The sequence below is a fragment of the Rhineura floridana genome, chromosome 2, assembly GCF_030035675.1.
Source record: "Rhineura floridana isolate rRhiFlo1 chromosome 2, rRhiFlo1.hap2, whole genome shotgun sequence".
Taxonomy (NCBI): domain Eukaryota; kingdom Metazoa; phylum Chordata; class Lepidosauria; order Squamata; family Rhineuridae; genus Rhineura; species Rhineura floridana.
In genome coordinates, this window is record NC_084481.1 from 62,377,172 (window position 1) to 62,398,576 (window position 21,405).

The following is a 21,405-nucleotide window of genomic DNA, read 5'->3' on the forward strand; positions in this document are numbered from 1 at the left end:
TTTTTTTTCCAGATAAGCATATCGATTAATCCATCTCATTACTAATTATGATAATCTTATTGTCATAACCATAGTCAAAATAAACATTTCAATTAATCCATCACATCAGAATCTGTTAGGTTCAGTAATTTCAGTAGCCATTATTCTATTATCTCTATTAGTTCCATTTTCCATCTTCCATCTTCAGTAGTCTTGTTAAGTCCAGTAATTTCAATATCCAATCTTCCATTATCAGTATTCCATAATAATCTTGCTGTCAAAGCCATAATCATATAATAAGAGTCTGATGGGAATTACCTCTATCCCAAATATTTTCTTGCCATCCATTCTAAATAAGTTGCTGAAATACTGCTGTAAAATCATATCTCTGTTCTTTTTTTCAAAATACACTGGGTCATCTCTTAAAAGTTTTTCCATTGTCACATGGCTGCAGTTAATTCCATAGATTTTCTCTATATTGGGCTCCATCACATCATTCCAGTCCAGAAGATAATCCATGCCATTGATAACTTTATCTCTAGAATCTTCATTAATTTCTTCAGAGATAACATTGAGTTCCAAACAATAGATTTTATTTCTAAAGTCCATAGACTCCAAATCTTGTTCCTGTTCCACGTTTGTTCCAATCTCCGGGATCTCCTCTCTCACAGGGACCCCTATTCCAGTCTCCAGGGTCTCCTCTCTCACAGGGACCCCTATTCCAATCTCCGGGGTCTCCTCTCTCACAGGGACCCCTTCCAGGGTCACCTCTCTCACAGGGACCCTTATATCTTTAATCTCCTGCTTCATTTTACTCAATTCAATTTTCGTTATCTCAATCTCATTCATTATTCTCTGAAACATAGTTATTTCCAGATTCTCAGCCACTTTCTTAATTGCCATTTTAAAAGAAAAATATAGGAAAACCACTTCTTATTTCAGCAACAATTGGGTTAATACTCCAAACTTGGTGACATCACAGTATAAACAGAGCAGACAGCCTTATCTCTCCAATAGTTAAGTAAACAAAATGCAGTTCCCAGGATCGAAGCAATTAATGGCAATCGTCAAGAAACAGATTCGTCAAAATAAAATAGACCAAAAAGAGAGTAGTCTCAAAACAGTATAATATTTTTCAAAATAAAAATCTGGAATAGAAATCCCTCTTCTGTGTGTATCTTTAGAATGCAAATCCAGGACAGCTTTTTGCAACAAAAACAGAGATAAGCTATTAATTAGTGCGTAGCAGAGAGAAGTTACGGCTCCCCAGTGAGATGTCAAAAACCGATCAATCTGGCAAATCTCTTTTAAACAGCAACAATTTAAGTCAAGTAAAAGAAAAATATAGAAAGAAGGGTGCTTGCCTGTTAGTGCGTTCTCTCTTAGAAGATAAGGTGAACGTTCGCTTTATCAGATAGAGCTTGCTGTTGAAAATCCGTCCCACCTTCGTCGGCTGGACCTCGTCCCATAAATTAATGAGATCTGGTCGTCCCAACAAAAATAGGCTTTGAGGTTAATCTCTTCGTTTCTCCCTACCCGGGAGAAGTTTAATCAGTCAAAAAAAAAAGAAAAAACTGACTGATATATCTGAATAAGCTTCTTTTGAGGCAGGAGCCCGTCTCAAAAGCAGGCACAGGCTAAGTCACCCTTCCCGGAAGTCCCCAATAAAGTGTTTTCAAAAACTGATGGTGTCCCTTCAACAAACTATAAATAAAACTCTAACATACACACCTAAAATTAGACAGATTAAATCTAAGTCATGGTTTATTTTTTATTTATTTCATTTCATTTATATACCGCCCTAAGCCTGACGGCTCTCTGGGCGGTGTACATAAGAGATAAAAACAGCACAATATATAACTACAATAAATATAATAAAGTCAAAACCCAAAAACAAACAAATAATAACAAAAAGCAAACAGCATCATAATACAACACTAAAAAGTACAGTTAAAATACACTTTAAAAACAGATTAAAATACACTTTAAAATGCCTGAGAGAATAAAAAGGTTTTCACCTGACGCCGAAAGGATAGCAGCGTTGGCGCCAGGTGCACCTCATCGGGGAGACTGTTCCACAATTCGGGGGCCACCACCGAAAAGGCCCTAGATCTAGTCACCACCCTCCGAGCTTCTCGATAAGATGGCACTCGGAGGAGGGCCTTAGATGTTGAGCGCAGTGTACGGGTAGGTTCATATTGGGAGAGGCGTTCCACCAGGTATTGCGGTCCCATGCCGTGTAAGGCTTTATAGGTCAAAACCAGCACTTTGAATCTAGCCCGGAAACAGATAGGGAGCCAGTGCAGATGAGCCAGAACAGGTGTTATATGAGCGGACCTTCTGGTCCACGTCAGCAGTCTGGCCGCTGCATTCTGGACTAGCTGTAGTTTCTGAATTATCTTCAAGGGCAGCCCAACATAGAGCGCATTGCAGTAGTCCAATCTAGAAGTTACCAGAGCATGAACAACAGAGGTGAGGTCATCACTGTCCAGATAGGGACGTAGCTGGGCTACCAAACGAAGATGGTAGAAAGCATTCCGTGCCACCGAGGCCACCTGGGCCTCCAGTGACAAGGAAGGATCGAAAAGAACTCCCAAGCTACGAACCTGTTCCTTCAAGGGGAGTGTAACCCCATCGAGAACAGGATGAACATCCACCATCTGGGCAGGGGAAGCACTCACTAACATCGTCTCAGTCTTGTCTGGATTGAGCTTCAGTTTGTTCGCTCTCATCCAGTCCATTATCACGGCCAGGCAACGGTTTAGTATGTTAACAGCCTCACCTGAGGAGGATGAAAAGGAGAAATAGAGTTGCGTGTCATCAGCATACTGATGACAACGCACCCCAAAACTCCTGATGACCGCACCCAGCGGCTTTATGTAGATGTTAAAGAGCATGGGGGACAGTACCGATCCCTGTGGGAGTCCACAATGGAGAGTCCAGGGTGTCGAGTAATATTCCCCAAGCACTACCCTCTGGTGACGACCCACCAAGTAGGAGCGGAGCCACTGCCAGGCAGTACCCCCAACTCCCAACTCCATGAGTCTTCCCAGAAGGATACCATGGTCGATGGTATCAAAAGCAGCTGAGAGATCAAGGAGAATCAACAGGGTCACACTCCCCCTGTCCCTCTCCCGACAAAGGTCATCATACAGGGCGACCAAGGCTGTTTTGGTACCAAAACCGGGCCTAAAACCGGATTGAAATGGATCAAGATAATCAGTGTCATCCAAGAGCCCCTGGAGCTGGCCGGCAACCACCCGCTCCAGCACCTTGCCCAGGAACGGAACATTCGCCACAGGTCTATAGTTGTTCAAATTATCTGGGTCCAAGGAGGTTTTCTTCAGGAGTGGTCTCACTACTGCCTCTTTTAGGCAGTCAGGGACCACTCCCTCTCTCAAAGAGGCATTTATCACCTCCTTGGCCCAGACGGCGGTTCCGGTCCTGCCAGCTTTCACCAGCCAAGAGGGGCAAGGGTCCAGCACAGACGTGGTCGCCCGCACCATTCCAAGGATCTTGTCAACATCCTCAAACTGCACAGACTGAAATTCATCCAAGAAATAAGGACAAGACCGTGCTCTGGACGCTTCATTAGGTCCAACTGCTATAATAGTGGAGTCTAAGTCCCGGCGAATGCATGCGATCTTATCTTGGAAGTGCCCAGCGAACTCGTCACAGCGGGCTACACAGGAATCTATAATGTCCCGAGGGCCAGAGTGTAAAAGCCCTCGTACAATTTTAAAGAGCTCCGTTGGGCGGGAAAGTGATGACTTAATGGTGGCAGCAAAATAGCTCTTTTTTGCTGCCCTCACCGCTACTATGTATCGCTTAGAACAGGCACTTACCAAGGCATAATTGCATTCATCGGGAGTTCGCCTCCATCTGCACTCAAGCCTCCTCCTCTCTTGCTTTATCGCTCTCAGCTCCAAGGTATACCATGGAGCTGTATGAGCTCTACATAGGAGGGGGCGCATGGGAGTGATCGTGTCAACCGCCCGGGTCATCTCTGTATTCCACAGTTCGACCAGGGCCTCAACAGGAGCACCAGTCTTCTCAGTCAGAAAATCCCCCAGAGCCCTTTGGAAACCTTCCGGATCCATTAGTCTCCAGGGGCGGACCATTTTAATAGGTCTGCCACCCTTGCAGAGGGAAAGGGACGCTGTGAGCTTAAACTTCAGCAGGCGATGATCTGTCCATGACAACGGAATAGATGAAAAACCGCCAACCTCCAGATCACCATCCCCATGTCCAGTGGCGAAGATCAAATCAAGGGTATGTCCCGACACATGCGTCGGGCCAGTAACAAATTGAGACAGCCCCATGGTTGTCATGGAGGCCATGAAGTCCTGAGCTGCCCCAGATAAAGCAGTCTCGGCATGGACGTTGAAGTCCCCCAGTACCAATAGTCTAGGGGACCGCAACAATACCTCCGAGACTACTTCTGTCAGCTCAGTTAGGGAATTTGTTGAGCAGCAGGGCGGGCGGTACACCAACAAAATTCCCAGTCTGTCTCTCTGGCCCAGCACAAGGTGGAGACACTCCAAGCCAGTCGTCACCTGGACAGGGTGCCTGGTGAGTGAGAAAGAACTCCTATAGATCACAGCAACCCTACCTCCCCGTCCTTCGGTTCTACCATGATGCTGAACCATATACCCAGGTGGGCAGAGCTGGGAAAGAGCAACTCCTCCCTGATCTCCCACTCAGGTCTCGGTTATACACGCCAGGTCGGCAGCCTCCTCCACAATTAAATCATGAATAAGGGAGATCTTATGATGTACCGACCTGGCGTTCAACAACAGCACATGGAGATCCGAAGGCCGACTGATAGAACAACCAGCAATCCCGGGGATGTGAGGAGAACCGGAACAAGTCACAGACACTATTTGTCTGGGGCGAGTTCCCCTTACCTGGCACGTTCTCCTCACAACACCATACCTCCCATTACCCGTCACTACGCTAATTGGGACCCCCAAAAGTCTCCCCGGTTGATGTATAATACTCTCTCCCAGGCACATATTAAATAAAAAAGAAATCACATATACATACACACCTGGTTTCATTCTCACCACATAAGACACTTTTACACCAGTACGCACGACAATTCACAAAGACACACATACACACACTTCATCAATCACCCAAAATAATAAACATTCACACACTACAACCAAACAGAATTAATTAACTACAAACTTCCAAATAAAAACTATCATATACCACAATAACAATCATTCATACAAACACAATACACATTCAATCTTATTAGTTACATCCAGGTGGCAGCAATGAGTTAAAATGTTGCAATCTCAAGGTCGCAACTAAGTTGGTAACAGTAGCCACACTTAAAGGAGCAGCGGCAACACAATGATGATAAAGGCGACAATAAAACAAGGAAACAAAAGCCACAACAGTCCTCCAGAAACAACGAATGCGACGCCCACGACCCCAAGACAACAGCGACCCACTGCGTCTCCGACAACAAAGATGATGACGAAACAGAAACGGTGAAGACAATGATGGCAAAGACAGCGTCCAAGCAACAAGGAACAGCAGCAACGGCCAGCAGCATACAGGCGAAGAGCAGAAGAGCAGGACGAACAACGGCAGGGCAGAACAACGGCAGGGCAGACCACAACGATGACAAACAGCTCCCATGACGACAGCGGCCCAAGAGCAGCGGCACCACAGCACCAAGGGTCCAAGGCCCGAAGAGGAGCAGCGGCGGCAGCGGCGGAGGCTCCCACGCAGCAGCGGCCCAAGAGCAACAGCACCACAGCACCAAGGGTCCAAGGCCCGAAGAGGAGCAGCGGCGGCAATGGCAGAGGCTCCCACGCAGCAGCAGCAAGCAGCAAGCGGCGACAGCGGCAGCACACAGACCGCCCAAGCGCAGCACCACAACCCGGATCACACACGACAGCGGAGCCAGAGCAACCCAAGGCCGCGGCGTCACAGAAATGAAGGCCGCAAAGCTGGTAAGCCGCCCCCAGCACTACCGCCCTTTAGCCCTCCGCCGAAAAACCGAGAGCGACAGCTGTTCGGACGTGTCCAGATCTATCCTGTGTCCTGGGGTAGCGGACAAGTGATGATATAGAGATGTATCAAGATGTTAAAGTCATTACAGGACTAAGTTTAAAAGGCTAGATGCGGAGCTCTAAAGATGAGCATCTGACCCGGTCGCCATCTTACTTACTTGATCATGACTGTGTTCAAACAAAGAAGCAACTAATAGATACTTACCAACGTTATAAAGTCTCCGGCTTACAAGTAGATCTTCAGGAATATGGATCTATCAAGAAAAAATATAAACAATTAATAAAGACAAAAAAAGGTGCTGAAAGAACCGAAATATGGCTACGATTACTGAACGCCACTAAACTAAAAAACTCTAATCTTTTTTGGCGTTTAGTTTCTTATCATTGGCCAAAAACGTACTCACAACCTAATTGCATTATTCACCCTAATATTTGGGAAAATTATTTCAGCAAACTTTTTAATGATTCAACCCATATAGAACTTCAGGACCATTATATCCTGAATGACTTTCCAGATTGGTCGCCTGTAACAAATGAAGAAGTTATGGAACTTATTACTAAATTGAAACTAAACAAAGCCCCTGGCCCGGATAATATTCCTTCTGAAGTATTTAAAACAAATGCCAAATGGTGGGCCCCTGTTTTGGCATCCTTATTTACTTATATTGACTCTACAATGATCATCCCAGATAACTGGGGAGCTGCAACGATTATTCCTATATTTAAAAAAGGTATGCAAAATGACTTCCGGGAAGGGTTGCTTTGCCTGTGCTGCCTCTGAGCGAGCTCTCGTCTCAGAAGAAGCTTTTTCAGCTCTAAAATCAGTCACAACGTTCTTTTTGACTGATAAAGATTTTCTCCCGGGCAGGGAGAAACGTAGAGATCAACCCCAAAGCCTGTTTTTGTGCGGAGGACTGGATTTCATTTATTTATGAGAGAAAGTTCAAACTGCAATGCCGGACGGACAGACTTTCATCAAGCTCTAGCTGATTATAGCGACACGTTTATCTTTTCTTTAAAGAAAACGGACTCTAACAGGCAGATAAGCATCCTTCTTTCTATCTTCTTTTTTTACTTGGCTTAAATTGGTGCAGCAAAAAAGAGATTTGTCAATGAATCAGCTGTGAAGAACTCTTAGGTGAGTTTTGGCTTTTCTCTTTCACTAACGAAATTAAGGAGGAAAGAAATCGAAAAAGCTTATCTTTGTTTTTATCGCAAAAAGCTGTCCTGGAGGTGCATTCTAAAGATATCAACGGAAGAGGGATTTCTATTTCGAGGAGGGGGGGGAATTCTTTTTGGTCTATTTCATTTTGACAAATCTGCTTGTTCATGACGCCACTAATTGTTTTGATGTTGGGAACTAAGTTTGTTTTGTATTCCTGAACACATAGAGATAAGGCAGGCTGTATTGTCTACACTGATACAAGCAAGCCTGAAATATTAACCCAATTGTGGCTGAAATAATTTTTGTCTCTGTGGTTTTAAGAATGACAACCAGGAAAGTGAATGAGACCGTGGAAGAAATTATGTTTCAGAAAATAATGGGTGAGATTGAGATAACGAAACAAACCCTGAGACAGGGTAGACAGGAGATGAAAATTGAACTTAACAAAATGACGCAGGAGCTTAAAGAAATAGTGGATTCTGTGAGAGAGGAGTTTGATGGGATAGGGAAGCTACAAGCCCTGGAGATTGGAACAAATGTGAAATTTGAAAAAGATTTGGGTTTTATGGATGTTAGAAATAAAGTTGACTGTTTGGAATTCAACGTTGTCTCTGAAGAAATTAATGAAGATTTTGGTGGTAAAGTTATCAATGTCTTGGATAATTTTCTGGACTGGAATGATGTGATGGAGTTTGACATAGAAAAAAATCTATGGAAAAAATCATCATGGGATACTGATAATGGATGAATGGATACTGAAACCACTGGATTTAACAGGACTATTGAAGATGGAAGATGGAATTAATATTGATAATGGAAGAATGGTTATGGAAATTATTGGACTTAACAGATTTGATGAGATGGATTAATTGATATGTTTACTTGGACTATGGCTATGACAACAAGATTATTATGGGATATTGATAACGGAAGAATGGCTACTGAAATTACTGGACTTAACAGGATTATTGAAGATGGAAGATGGAGTTAATATAGATAATGGAAGAATGGCTATTGAAATTATTGGACCTAACAGATTTGAATTAGATGGATTAAGCGATATGTTTATTTGGAGAAAAATTGAAAGATATATCTTTCAAGAAATTGAAACCTCTCTTTGACTTTTTGTGGAAAGAATAAAATAATGTTTATGAGATTTGATGATTAATTAAGATAATTACTGGAGGAAAGTGATTTTATAATATAATTTTAGAGATAGGATTGTTATATATTCTAGACCTATAACTGATCTGCAACAAATCGGAAGTCGACATTTTATTTTATTGTTTAATTGTTTTTGTTTTGTTTTGTTTTTTCGTCTTTGAAAATTTGAATAAAAATTAATGATAAAAAAAGGTATGCAAAATGACCCCGCAAATTATAGACCAATCAGTCTGCAAAATATAAAAGTAAGCTATATGCATCCCATTTATATAATAAGGTAATTAAATGGCTTGATCAAAATGATATTTTAGCTGCGGAACAAGCAGGCTTTCGAAAAAAAAGATCTGTAATGGATAATGTATTACTTTTACACCATCTTGCCTCTAAATATGCACAAAGAAAGGGAGGAGCATTCTATACTGCATATATTGATTTAAAATCTGCCTTTGATTCGATATCTAGATCACGGCTTTGGTCCAAATTAAACAATTTAGGTCTGGATAAGCGCCTGATAACCCTTATACAAGGCTTATATAGAAATACAACTTTCCAAGTAAGATGTAGTAATAAGGGCCATCTAACAAACCCTATAACAGCAACTAAAGGAGTTAAACAAGGCTGTGTCCTTGCGCCTTTACTGTTTAATATATATATTAATGATGTAGTTAAGAAATTGGTCTCCTGTTCTCTACATTCTCTAATGTTAGCTAATGGACCCAGAAATGTATTATTATATGCAGACGACTTAGTCCTCCTATCTAAAACGCCTATTGGCCTAAAGCATCTAATGACAGGAATAGCTGATTACTGTTCATCTGAACTTTTGGAAATTAATTATCAAAAAACGAAAGTTATGATATTTACTAAAAAAAGATCTAAACACAGATGGTATATAGATGGACGCTTAATTGAACAGGTAAATTCTATTAAATATTTAGGCTTCATCTTTCAAGCTTCAGGCAGTTATTTCCATTTTAACTCACTTTTGCTCAATGCAAAAAACCCCACCAAAGCACTATTATCCTTCTTTTTTTCTGAAGGTGGCCAACTTCCAATTCCAGCCCTTAAGGTTTTTAAAGCTAAAATTATTCCGCAACTTACTTATGGAATATTAACTACTACTTGTGATAAATTTAATGAATTGGAGTCAATTCAGAATTCCTTTTTAAGAACTATCATGGCTATTCCATCTTGTATCCCAAGCTGTGTCATTCGTTTAGAATCAGGGTTCCAGACGCTAGAATCAAGAATTTGGTTTTTCAGGATAAACTATTGGTTAAAACTTATATTAGAACCAAATGGCCTTGCGCCGCATATTTTAAAAGATAACTATAGATCCAAATGGGACACTTTAATCCGAAATAAATTGCAAGAACTTGGTTTTTCTTCCCACACTATATTAACGATGGACTTAGAAACTGCCCAGTCGAATGTTCGTCAGCGTATTAAGGACATAGATTTCCAAATACATTTAACTCAAGCGAGGAAATATAGACATAATCCAAGATTTTTTGACTCAATGCCGTATTATTCCAGTTTATCTTTTTATAAACATAGAAAAGCGTTTACCCTTATTAGACTGAATGTTCTTCCTTCTGCTTTGCTTGAGGGTCGTTTTAATAAAATACCTTATGCAGACCATTTATGTCCTTGTGGAAAGGGTGAGGTTGAGACTAATGCCCATGTATTGTTACGATGTCCATTTTATCATCAATCGAGACAACAAATAATTATGCCAGTTTTAAATTTTATTCTGTATAAATCTGAAATGGACCAGTTGGACTATCTATTGAATGATAATTCTCCGAGGACCAAACTTCTGGTGGCAAAATTTACAACAGTAGTATTAAAAGCTAGAAATGCGATCCTCAATATTGACAGATAGTTTTCAGGAAATTGTACTTGGAATAGTTGAAGTATAAATACATATATATCTTAAATAATTGCTATGCCTTGATTTTTATCAAGAACAATTTGATTATTTTAATCTAATTTTAATTTAAAGAGGTAATTACTTAATATTTAAATATATTATTTGTTTTGATAACTGTATCATAGGAAACTGTATAATTGGTAATTGTAAGTTTTATTTATTTATTTATACTGGTCAGATGACCGTAATAAAATTTTCATTCATTCATTCATTCATTGTTAGGGAGAGCCCAGAACTTCTATAACATCTAGTTTTGGAGCAGTGTGACTGAATACGTGGTGATGAACTCAGCCCTAGAAGTTCATGGATTAAATAGATTGCCTGGACCACCCTCAACCTGATGCCTTCTAGATGTTGATGGACAGCAACTCCCATCAGGCCTAGCATGCATGGCAAAATGATAGGAGTTGTAGTCCAGCAACACCTGGAGAGCACAAGGTTGGGGAAGGCTGGTTTCTGGACCCATGTCAAAATGCTTTCATGCCCATTGTGGGGCTGGAGACTGGTCTGGCCACGCTGGTAGATATTTGTTTGTTTGTTATTAATTGATTAATTGATTGATTTTCTATCCCACCCTTCCTCCTGGCAGGAGCCCAGGGCAGCAAACAAAAGCAATAAAACTTTAAAACATCATAAAAATAAACTTTAAGACATATTAAAACAAAATATCTTTAAAAACATTTCTTAAAAAAAGCTTTCAAAACATCGTCTAAGATTAATTTTTTTAAAAAAAGGCTTAAGAACATTAAAAAGCAATTCCAACACAGAAGCAGACTAGAATAGGTCTCAACTTAAAAGGCTTGTTGAAAGAGGAAGGTCTTCAATAGGCACCGAAAAGATAACAGAGATGGTGCCTGTCTAATATTTAAGGGAATTCCACGGGGTAGGTGCCACCACACTAAAGGTCAGTTTCCTATGTTGTGCGGAACGGACCTCCTGATAAGATGGTATCTGCAGGAGGCTCTCACCTGCAGAGCGCAGTGATCGACTGGGCATATAAGGGATAAGACCTTCGGCTATGGGGTGGTATAGAAATTTAATAAATAAATAAATAAGACGATCTTCCAGGTATCCTGGTCCCAAGCTGTATAGGGGTTTGTACACCAAAACTAGAACCTTGAACCTGGCCCGGTAGCAAATGGGCAAATATTTATGAAATATTTGTATTTTAAATATTTATAAACATGTTATACTGCTAAATATATTAAAAATCTCTAAGCGGTTTACATTAAAACAATAAAAACATGAACGATAACATTCAATAAAATTTCCTTAATACGAGATAAAATCCAAACTATTCCTACACTGTGTATCCTACATTGGGAACTAGACAGGGTCCTTATCGGTTCTGTTCAACCTCTCAGCAGCCTTCAGCACCATTGACCATAGTATCCTTCTGGATTACCTTGTTGGGTTGGATTTGTTTAAGTGGCTCTGGTCTTTCCTGGCAGGTCATTTCCAGAAGATGGTCCTGGGAGATTCCTTTTTGACACCTTAGCACTTGGTTTATGTTGTTAAACAGCATGAAGGATAAACTGAACACTGAAAGACATCTACATCAGAGATGGGGAACCTATGGCTCTCCAGATGTTGTTGAACTCCAGCTCTCATCAGCTCCAGCCAGAATGGCCGATGGTCAACAATGATGAGAGTAGTAATTCAATAGCATCTGGATGGCCATGGGTTTCCCATTCCTGATGTACATGAAGCAGCTGGGAGAGGCTGACTGGGGGTTTGGAGTTTATTCCCAGCAGCATGCAGATGACACATAGTTCTATTTCTTCTTTCCATCTGTTTCCAGCAGTTGATGTCCTAAATCAACAGGTGGTTGTAGGAAAGGGATGGATGCGTGCTAACAAACTGAAGCTCTATCTTGGTGTTCCCGGTTAGGAAGGAGGCAAATCTGGCAATAGGGTTTGGCCTATTTTGGATGAGGCTACACACCCACTGATAAATGAGGTACACAGTCTGGGAGTACTCTTGGATCCAGCTTTGCTGCAGGTAGTTGTTACCAGGAGTCCTTTGGCCCAGGATAGACTGCTATTCTCACTGCATCTGTTCCTGGGAAGGTCTGACATGAAAGTGGTGGCACATACCTTAGTTGCTCCAGTTTGGAATACAGTGACATATACTATGTGGGATTGCCTCTGAAAAGACCTCAAAAACTTTGGCTGATCCAAAATGTGGAAGTGAGAGTCTCGATGGGAGCTTGATCATGGGAGCATGTGACACCAAATTTACAACAGATGACTTTCTCTCTGCTCCCAGGCTCAATTCCACATGCTGTTGAGGCCTCTAAAGCCCCAAATGATAAGTGTCCAGGATACCTCAAGGACCGTCTCCTCCTCAGTGAGCACTAGAAACTAAAATGATGAAACTGAGGTTATCATACTTTGGACACATCATGAGAAGACATGATTCACTAGAAAAGACAATAATACTGGGGAAAACAGAAGGGAGTAGAAAAAGAGGAAGACCAAACAAGAGATGGATTGCTTCCATAAAGGAAGCCACAGACTTGAACAAGATCTGAACAGGGTGGTTCATGACAGATGCTATTGAAGGTCGCTGATTCATAGGGATGCCATAAGTTGTAAATGACCTGAAGGCACATAACAAACCTGATGATGGTGGAAGCATGATTGGTTGGCACATGGGAGAGAGCCTTCTCTTGGAATAGGAAAGCATGTAGTAGGCCTGTAGCAGGTCTCTTTTAAGAGTCTTGCTGTATGGAATCCTGTTACTGACTAGCTAAATAATACCTGTACGGAGGCCAAATTCTGTACAACACATAATGATCTGGCTCCTTCTGTGTCCTATATGTTTAGTATAGTGCTATCACAGGAGAACTGAGCTCACTGCTTAGGCTGCCAAATGTGAATAGTATACTCGTGGGAGAATATGCATTCTGTGGATGGCAGACAAAATGAAGGCATTTTACATTTATGTGTTGAACGCCTGCACCTGTTGTAACACTGAGTTTGAGAAGGAATTCAGTTGAAATAGATTAATAGTTTCAATATATCCCCTGCTTTGAAAACAATACTACTCCTGGTGAAGGCCAGCTCATGCATCTTGGCTGGAATAACGAAAATATGGGTTGAGCAGATCCATGAACACTTCCATAGATGATGACGCACTAAGATTATTGCTTTTATAGGCACCCAAAGATTGTCTAGTTTGGTCCATGTGTGAACTGGCTGTAAATTTTATCATTTATATATGTAAACTGGAACAGGAGATCCTAAAAAGGCACTCAACAAACCACTTATATGGTGGTGATACATTGACGACATCTTTATGGTCTGGACGAATGGTAAAGAGAGTTTGGAACAATTTAAAAATTTCATCAACTCTAGCCATCCCTCTATTAAGTTTACATTTAATAGTACAAATGACAATCTGCACATCCCTTTTCTGGATGTCCTTCTCACCATTGAAAACAACAAAATAGCTACTGATCTCTACAGCAAACCCACTGATGCCCACACCTATTTAAACTGGAAATCCTGCCATCCTAGGCATATAAAGAAGAACATTGTGTATAGCTTAGCTCTGAGAATCAAACTTATTTGCAACACTAAAGATAAATACCAGAGAAGGATCAGTGAACATAAAGAACACCTTCTTCTAAGAGGATATTCTCCACATATCAATTGCAACATCCACTGAGCCTCCATTCTGTCCAGAGAAAACCTCCTCCATCATACTGAGGTGTCAAAGAGCAGAGAGCAACTGATTCCGTTTGTGGTAGATTTCCATCCAGCATCTCCTAACTATCACCGAGCAATCAGGGAGAGCTACCCATTGCTGGCAAACTCTGAACATCTTACTAGAGCCATCAGCAGGCCCCCTGTTATAGCATTTCGCCAACCTCCTAATTTGCGCAGACTATTGGTGAGAGCTGTGCTTAAGCCACCTATCACCAATCCAGGGTCTCATCCTAGTCACTCCAAACGCTGTATCACCTGTGTGTACTTCAGGAAGACAGCCACTTTTACAAGCACTAGGACAGGCAGGACATATTACATCAAACAGAACATCACCTGCAGGTCCTGCAATATAGTTTACATCATTGAGTGCAAAAGATCAGGATGTCATATCCAATATGTAGGAAAGACCACAACTGACCTACGCACGCGCTTCAGGAACCACAGGTTGGCAATCTTGACAAAAAAAGTGGAGCAACCAGTTGCAAAACATTTTAATATCGAGGGTCACAGCCTGTTGGACTTTTCCATAACAGCGATAGAGATGCCAGCAGATCCAGCAGCATTGACCAAAAGGGAGAACTTTTGGATATACTCTCTGGACACATTGGCACCACATAGCCTGAACCTGGAGGACAGTACCACCACTACTTAGCTTCTGCAAATGAAGCCCCTCTGAGCATTCCATCCTCAAAGCTCTATAACTGCCACCTTGGTAACAGCATTTGTATGTTAGCAGCTGATGAAGGCGGAAGCTGAAACGTTTTGTTAATATAATAAAAACCTCTGTTTGGTTAATCACAATTACGTCCATATATATATATAATAATCCTCCATGGCGCAGAGTGGTAAGCAGCAGTAACGCAGCCGAAGCTCTGCTCATGGCGGAAGTTCGATTCCAACGGAAGGAGGAAGTCGAATCTCCGGTAAAAGGGGTCGAGGTCCACTCAGCCTTCCATCCATTCGTGGTCAGTAAAATGAGTACCCGGCATATGCTGGGGGGTAAAGAAAGGCTGGGGAAGGAACTGGCAATCCCACCCCATATATACGGTCTGCCTAGTAAACGTCACAAAATGTCACCCTAAGAGTCGGAAACGACTCGCACTATAAGTGTGGGGACCCTTTTTTTGTATCATAATTTCAACACAAAAAATAGAATTTTGTGGCACTGAAAAAATATGAAACCCCTCATCTCTGTACTATTTTAATACTGAGCCCATGCACATACGTAGATCATATTTATTTCAACAGAACTCTCATGTTAGCTTACAGCTGCAAAGTGGTCAACATCTCAAAATTAGTTAATTCTGAGAGAATAGTCAGTATCACTGTCTCTCTGTCAGATAAGTCATTGGGCTTTGGAATGTTTTTTGTGGTTAGAAAGATAATTGAGCCAAAGGTCTATAACCACCACCTTGGATGATAGTATAGAGATGTGCTTGATCTGCCCTCTTTTTAAATGGCTCTTGTGCCATTTTTTGGCTTGAAAAGAGACCTTCATGGAACAGGCAATTCCTAACTCTGTCTGGCTTGCAGGTAGGCAGGGCCAGTTCTAAAGGGCGGCCAGGCGGGGCACTAGCCTTATGGCCCCTGGAGCTAGAGGGGGCCCCTCAGCTGCCCCTCTGCTCCCCTTCCATGATCCGCAGCCCTCCCACGTCCCCCACCTACCTGTCTGCTCTCTTTTACCATTGGCCTTAATGAAGATGGCAGCTGCAGTTTCCCTAAGGTACTGAAGCCCCTGCGGACATCTTAGTTGATGTCAGAGATGCGCACGTGCAGAATGTATGCGTGCCATCAACAAAGATGGCGACAGAGGCGTCATCCCCTTAGGGAAACCGCGGCCACCATCTTCGTTAAGGGCAATGGTAAAAGACCGCAGACAGGTAGGTGAGGGGGTGGGGGCCGTGGGTGCGTGTGCACACGCGTGCACACACACACACGCCGGGGCCCAGGGCAAGCTGATGCCCAAGGGCCACAGCATTCCTGTAGCCTGCCCTGCAGGTAGGTGTAACACAGTGTTTCAAAATAAAAACAAAGTTTCTTTTTTTAAAATAAAAGAGCCACCTCACTGTGGAAATCAGTTTCTGATTATGGAAAACATTTTGATTGGCGAATGGGAATAACTGAATCCACTAATATACACCTTTTTGCATGCAGGGGTGCCAACAGGATTTCCTGGGCCCAGTACATGCTATGTAGATTAGGCTCCCTACATTCACCATCCACCCCCTCTTGGCAATCTATTGGCAAGACCTGCTGTTTATACAGTATATATAGTTTACCAACTTGAGGTATTTTGAATCCACAGTCTTGATTTAAGATGTATTTATTTAACAGATTTTTAACCGGCCTTTCAGAGTTCCTGCCCTCACAAAGCACTGCAAAAGTTAATAGTTCAAAAGCCACCATAAAATAATTTTTAAACAACATTTAAACTAGCAGAAACCAGTAATGATTTGAAACAAATGCTGATGAAAGTTAAAGAGGAAAGCACAAAAGTAGGACTACAGCTAAACATCAAAAAGACTAAAGTAACTGACAACAGAAGATTTATGCAGCTTTAAAGTTGACAATGAGGACACTGAACTTGTCAAGGATTATCAATACCTTGGCACAATCATTAACCAAAATGGAGACAACAGTTAAGAAATCAGAAGAAGGCTAGGACTGGGGAGGGCAGCTGTGAGAGAACTAGAAAAGGTCCTCAAATGTAAAGGTGTATCACTGAACACTAAAGTCAGGATCATTCAGACCACGCCATTTCTGATCTCTATGTATGGATGTGAAAGTTGGACAGTGAAAAAAGCTGATAAGAGAAAGATCAACTCATTTGAAATGTGGTGTTGGAGAAGAGCTTTGCGGATACCATGGACTGCAAAAAAGACAAATAATTGGGTGTTACAACAAATCAAACCAGAACTATCACTAGAAGCTAAAATGATGAAACTGAGGTTATCATACTTTGGACACATAATGAGAAGACATGATTCATTAGAAAAGATAATAATGCTTGGAAAAACAGAAGGTAGTAGAAAAAGAGGAAGGCCAAACAAGAGATGGATTGATTCCATAAAGGAAGCCACAGGCCTGAACTTACAAGATCTGAACAGGGTAGTTCATGACGGATGCTGTTGGAGGTCACTGATTCATAGGGTTGCCATAAGTCGTAGTCGACTTGGAGGCACATAACAAATATTAAAATATTAAAATAATAGGAGCCGCTTAAAAAAACGTGTGCAGCTTGACTGAACCAAGTCTCAGCCCAACCTACCTCACAGGGTTGTTGCGAAGATACAAGTGGGGTAGGAGCCAGAAGGAAAAGTGCGGAACATAAGAAGCTGCCTTATACTGAGTCAGAACATTGATCCATCTAGCTCAGTATTGCCTACACTGACTGGCAGTGGCTCTCCAGGGTTTCAGGCCAGAGTCTCTCCCAGCCCCACCTGGAGATGCCGGGGATTGAACTTGGAACGCTCTGCATGCAAGGCAGATGCTCTGACACTGAGCTTTGGCCCTTTCCCTAATGGGGTGCAAATATATCATGTCGTATTCACAAACCATACAGTGAAGGGGGAAACACACAAAGGCACCCCCAATTGCTTTAGCTTCAATATCCTACAGTTCTGATATTTTACAGGAAAATACAAAAAATACACAAAACTTGCCAACGCAACACACACACACACATTCTAAGCATATACACCTTAAGTGAACCAACTCTCAGTCTAACCTACCTCACAAGGTTGTTGCAATGATAAAAGGGGGAGAAGGACCCAGGAAGAAAAGCAAGGTGCTAGTATAGCATGTCATATTCACAAACCATGCATTGAAGGGGAAAAACATGCACAAAGGCACCCCCCATCACTTTAGCTGCAACATTCCAGTTCTGATATTTTACAGCAACATACCGACAAAAAACGCTTGCCAACACACACACACACACATACTGAACATATGCAACCAACTCTCAGCCTAATCTGCCTCAGAGGATGGTAGACTCGATATACACACACATTGGAGGTGTAAAAATACATGCACCCCATGCAACAGTTTATTGTCAAAACTAGTTGGTCATTGCAAAACATTTTTTTTTTAAAAATCAGTATTAGTCTCCTGCCACAACAGCGGTGACACCTAAGTAAGCCTGCTTAATTGCTTAAAAAATAGGATTGGAGGGGAAAAGATTTACAGTTCAATCCTTTGCTATGTCTACTCAAAAGTCCTGTTGATTAGCAGCACAATCCTAACCATGTCTCCTCAAAAGAAAGCCCTATTGAATTCAGTAGAGTTTACTCCCAGGTATGTGGGATTACCATTGCAGCTTTACTCCTAGAAAAGACAGCATAAGTTAAAGCTTCATACTGGGAAGGTTTTTCAAAACAGGCTATAAATTAGACAAATAAACTGCCCTCTTCAGCTGCCCAGGAGAATTTAAACTTGCTTGACTCCTAATATTTAGAAAACTATAACATGTTGCAATGGCATGATAAGCTGCATGTACACTTTTTATTTCTGTTAAAAAATTATTTCATAGATGAAATGTATAATATGCTATTCTTTTGCAAGTAATTGAAAAAAACTGCATATACATTTTTATTATCATCATCACTGAAATTGTGTACTGTGAATGCCTACCAAGATCCTGCTGTGATGTTCTGTTTTGGACCTCATGCTGGATGTGTGCACACAGAAAGAAAACTGGGTTTGGGCAGTTCATGTGATGTTCAGAAAAGCAGGAAAAGGCAGCTATCTTCAGGGCTTGCAAGAGGCTCTAGCTATTGCTTGGAGGTCAACAAATCCCTTGCAATCACAACTCTGACTCCACTTATTGGCTAAATATCTGGAAGGATGGGGATTGGAGCAGCCGGCGACTGGCTCATTTTTTTTTAACAGAAGCTGTGCCTGGGGGGTGCGAGCTTACATTTTTGTGTATATCTCTCGATCCAGAGCACTTAGTGGTCCTGGGCCCTAGAGAAACGGTCCCTTTTTACCCATCTATCAGTGGCCGAATTAGCATGCATTCTTCAGTTGGAGCATTTCATTACAAAATTCAGAGAAATGTGAGTTTTGAAAGAGAGCTGTGTCAGTTCAGTAAGTGCAAATTTGGTAGATTCACATTAACATTTGAATAAAACAGTTTCCCCTCAATTCCAGTCCTCTATGGATTTTGTGATGACCCATGTTCTTCTAGCAAAAAGATCTACTGCCATCACATGTATTTAGCCCCTGAACAGTTCAGTACAATTTTGTTCGCCATGTATGCATTCTTCCAGTGTATGTATATATCTCTATATATCTATGCAAAATGTATTGCACATGTATAATTTATACCCCAGTCATAAGCCACACACATGGAAACAGGTTATGTACTTGCTTCTAAGTGATATATGCAGGATTGGGATGTAAACTTATTTCTGCTTGAAACTTACCTTTTAAAAAGTTAATGAGTGATAATATTTTCCATTTTCATATTAAAAATTCATACAAAATTGAGATTTAGGTTAGCAAAATTATCAAAGGAATAATTTTAGCAGATTCTCAGTACAGAGGCTATGTGTACTTGTACTTGAATGTCTGATAGATGAAAAGAGACAAAATGTTCTACTTTTCGGCACATTTTAATCCACAGATGCTGCACAGACTGGTGTAGAATGTGTTAGCTTTAGCTGTGATTTTCCCCCACCCTCAATATGAGGTTTACTATATTTAGCCTCTGAGATATGTAGTACTGCCAGGAGTAGATATTTTAATCTTGATAAATAATGGTTGAAAATGTTTCATGAAGACCAACTGAAAAAAATACACGATAATATTCTGCAATTAATTAACGTTTTTAGCCATTGTTGTCCCCAACTGGTTTTCCCAACCAGGCAGGTCATTATCTATAGTCCAGGGATCACCAATGTGTTAAAATGCAAACAAATGCCCCATGTCATACAAAGTAATGGGAAATCATCTTGAGAGCTTTAAACCAGATCAGAGGTAGCCAACACGGTGTCCTCTAGTGGGCCTACACCTCCCACCATTCCAGATCATTGGTTATGCTGGATAGGGATGAAAAAGAGTCAGGTAGAAGTTGGATGAGAAGTTCCCTGTCCTTGATTTAAAACATGTGACCTTTCTAGACCAGAACAAACAACTGTTTCCTCCCCGTATTTATAGTTAATATAGTAGTTCTGCATTCTGTCACTGGTGGCACTATGGTGCTGTTTGCTGCCCATTCAGTACAGGGCATCTTCAGCTGTCACCCTCACAACCTCACAGCTGTACTTCAGCAACACCTATTGACAGAGCCAGCATTTTGACAGGGTATTTGCTTTCACTGAAAAGAAATATATCATTGAGCAGCTGCTGCTCCTTCATTCATTATCTAGCTATATATTTTATTATGTATTATATTTAACAAGCATTATATACTTAAGCGGTTCACAAAAAACAATTGCTAGATAAGACAAACCTTTTAGGACACAGATGGCAAAACTGAACACTGAACATCCTATTGTTCGATCCCCACTTCTGCAAGTGAGAGAAGTCCTAGGGACAGTGCTAAACAGTTTGTTTCCTTTTGATTGAGATAGCACTGGAGGCTTGGGATTTTGCAAAATGTATTTAATTTATAAATATACAAGTAGAGCATAAGTGGAGGCAAATAGCAGGCACTGCTAACAAGGGAAAGATGCCACCACCTGTTCCACATACAGAAGCCAAGGAGATGAAACTTACTTCAACACTGGTGAGGAGACAGTGTCCTTCCTTACACCTTAGGGCAGCAGGGCAGTTTAAGGGGCACAGATAAAGCCATGTAGCACATAACAGCTCTGACATGTAAATTCCTGTTTCTTCACATAAACACTCACCTTATAGCTTGCCATGCCCCCTTTGGATGAGTCCTCAGAGGAGGAAGAGGAGGAAGTCTGGAGGGCAGCAGCATCAGACCCAGGAGAAGGAACAAGTAGAATCTCTGAGGACGCAGCTCCAGCTCTCCCTCAGTTGAAGAGTGTCCAGGACACAACTGAAGCCCCTCAGTCAAATTTAGGGAATGAACAGGAGGCTCCCCTCCCCCCCTGTGGAGTGAAGATGCTGGTAATACAACAATGCCACCGGTCTGGCCGTTTAAGACAGCAAGCTCTTGGGAGCTGGACAGCTGATTGCCAGCACCTGTCCTAGGGAGTGGGATTTAAAAGGCAGTTTTTGAGTTCAGTGGGATGCTGACTACAATGTCAGTTGTGACCCCTCTAGACCCAGATTCCAGAACCCAGACCCTTGGACTGATCTCTTGGCTAACTGGACCTAGAATCCCCCCTTGACTTCGCTTCTTGGACACGAACTTGATATGTGCACTTGGAAAGACTCCTCTGATCTTCCCTTGTCTCTTCCCCGTTATCTTCCTGGCCTTGGCAGATTTATAACCCAGCCAGTTGC

At 41.7% G+C, this 21,405-nt stretch overlaps 1 long non-coding RNA gene across 1 annotated transcript in view; it reads right to left on the minus strand.

Moving 5' to 3' along the window:
- The window catches only part of LOC133378153 (uncharacterized), a 74,388-nt gene extending 53,248 nt beyond the window's left edge, over positions 1-21,140 (minus strand). The window contains exons 1-2 of the long non-coding RNA XR_009760880.1: positions 20,841-21,140; positions 6,217-6,265 (exon numbers count right to left, since the gene is read on the minus strand). This is a non-coding gene — a long non-coding RNA (uncharacterized LOC133378153). The remainder of the gene's footprint in view (positions 1-6,216; positions 6,266-20,840) is intronic.
- Positions 21,141-21,405: the final 265 nt, after the last annotated feature.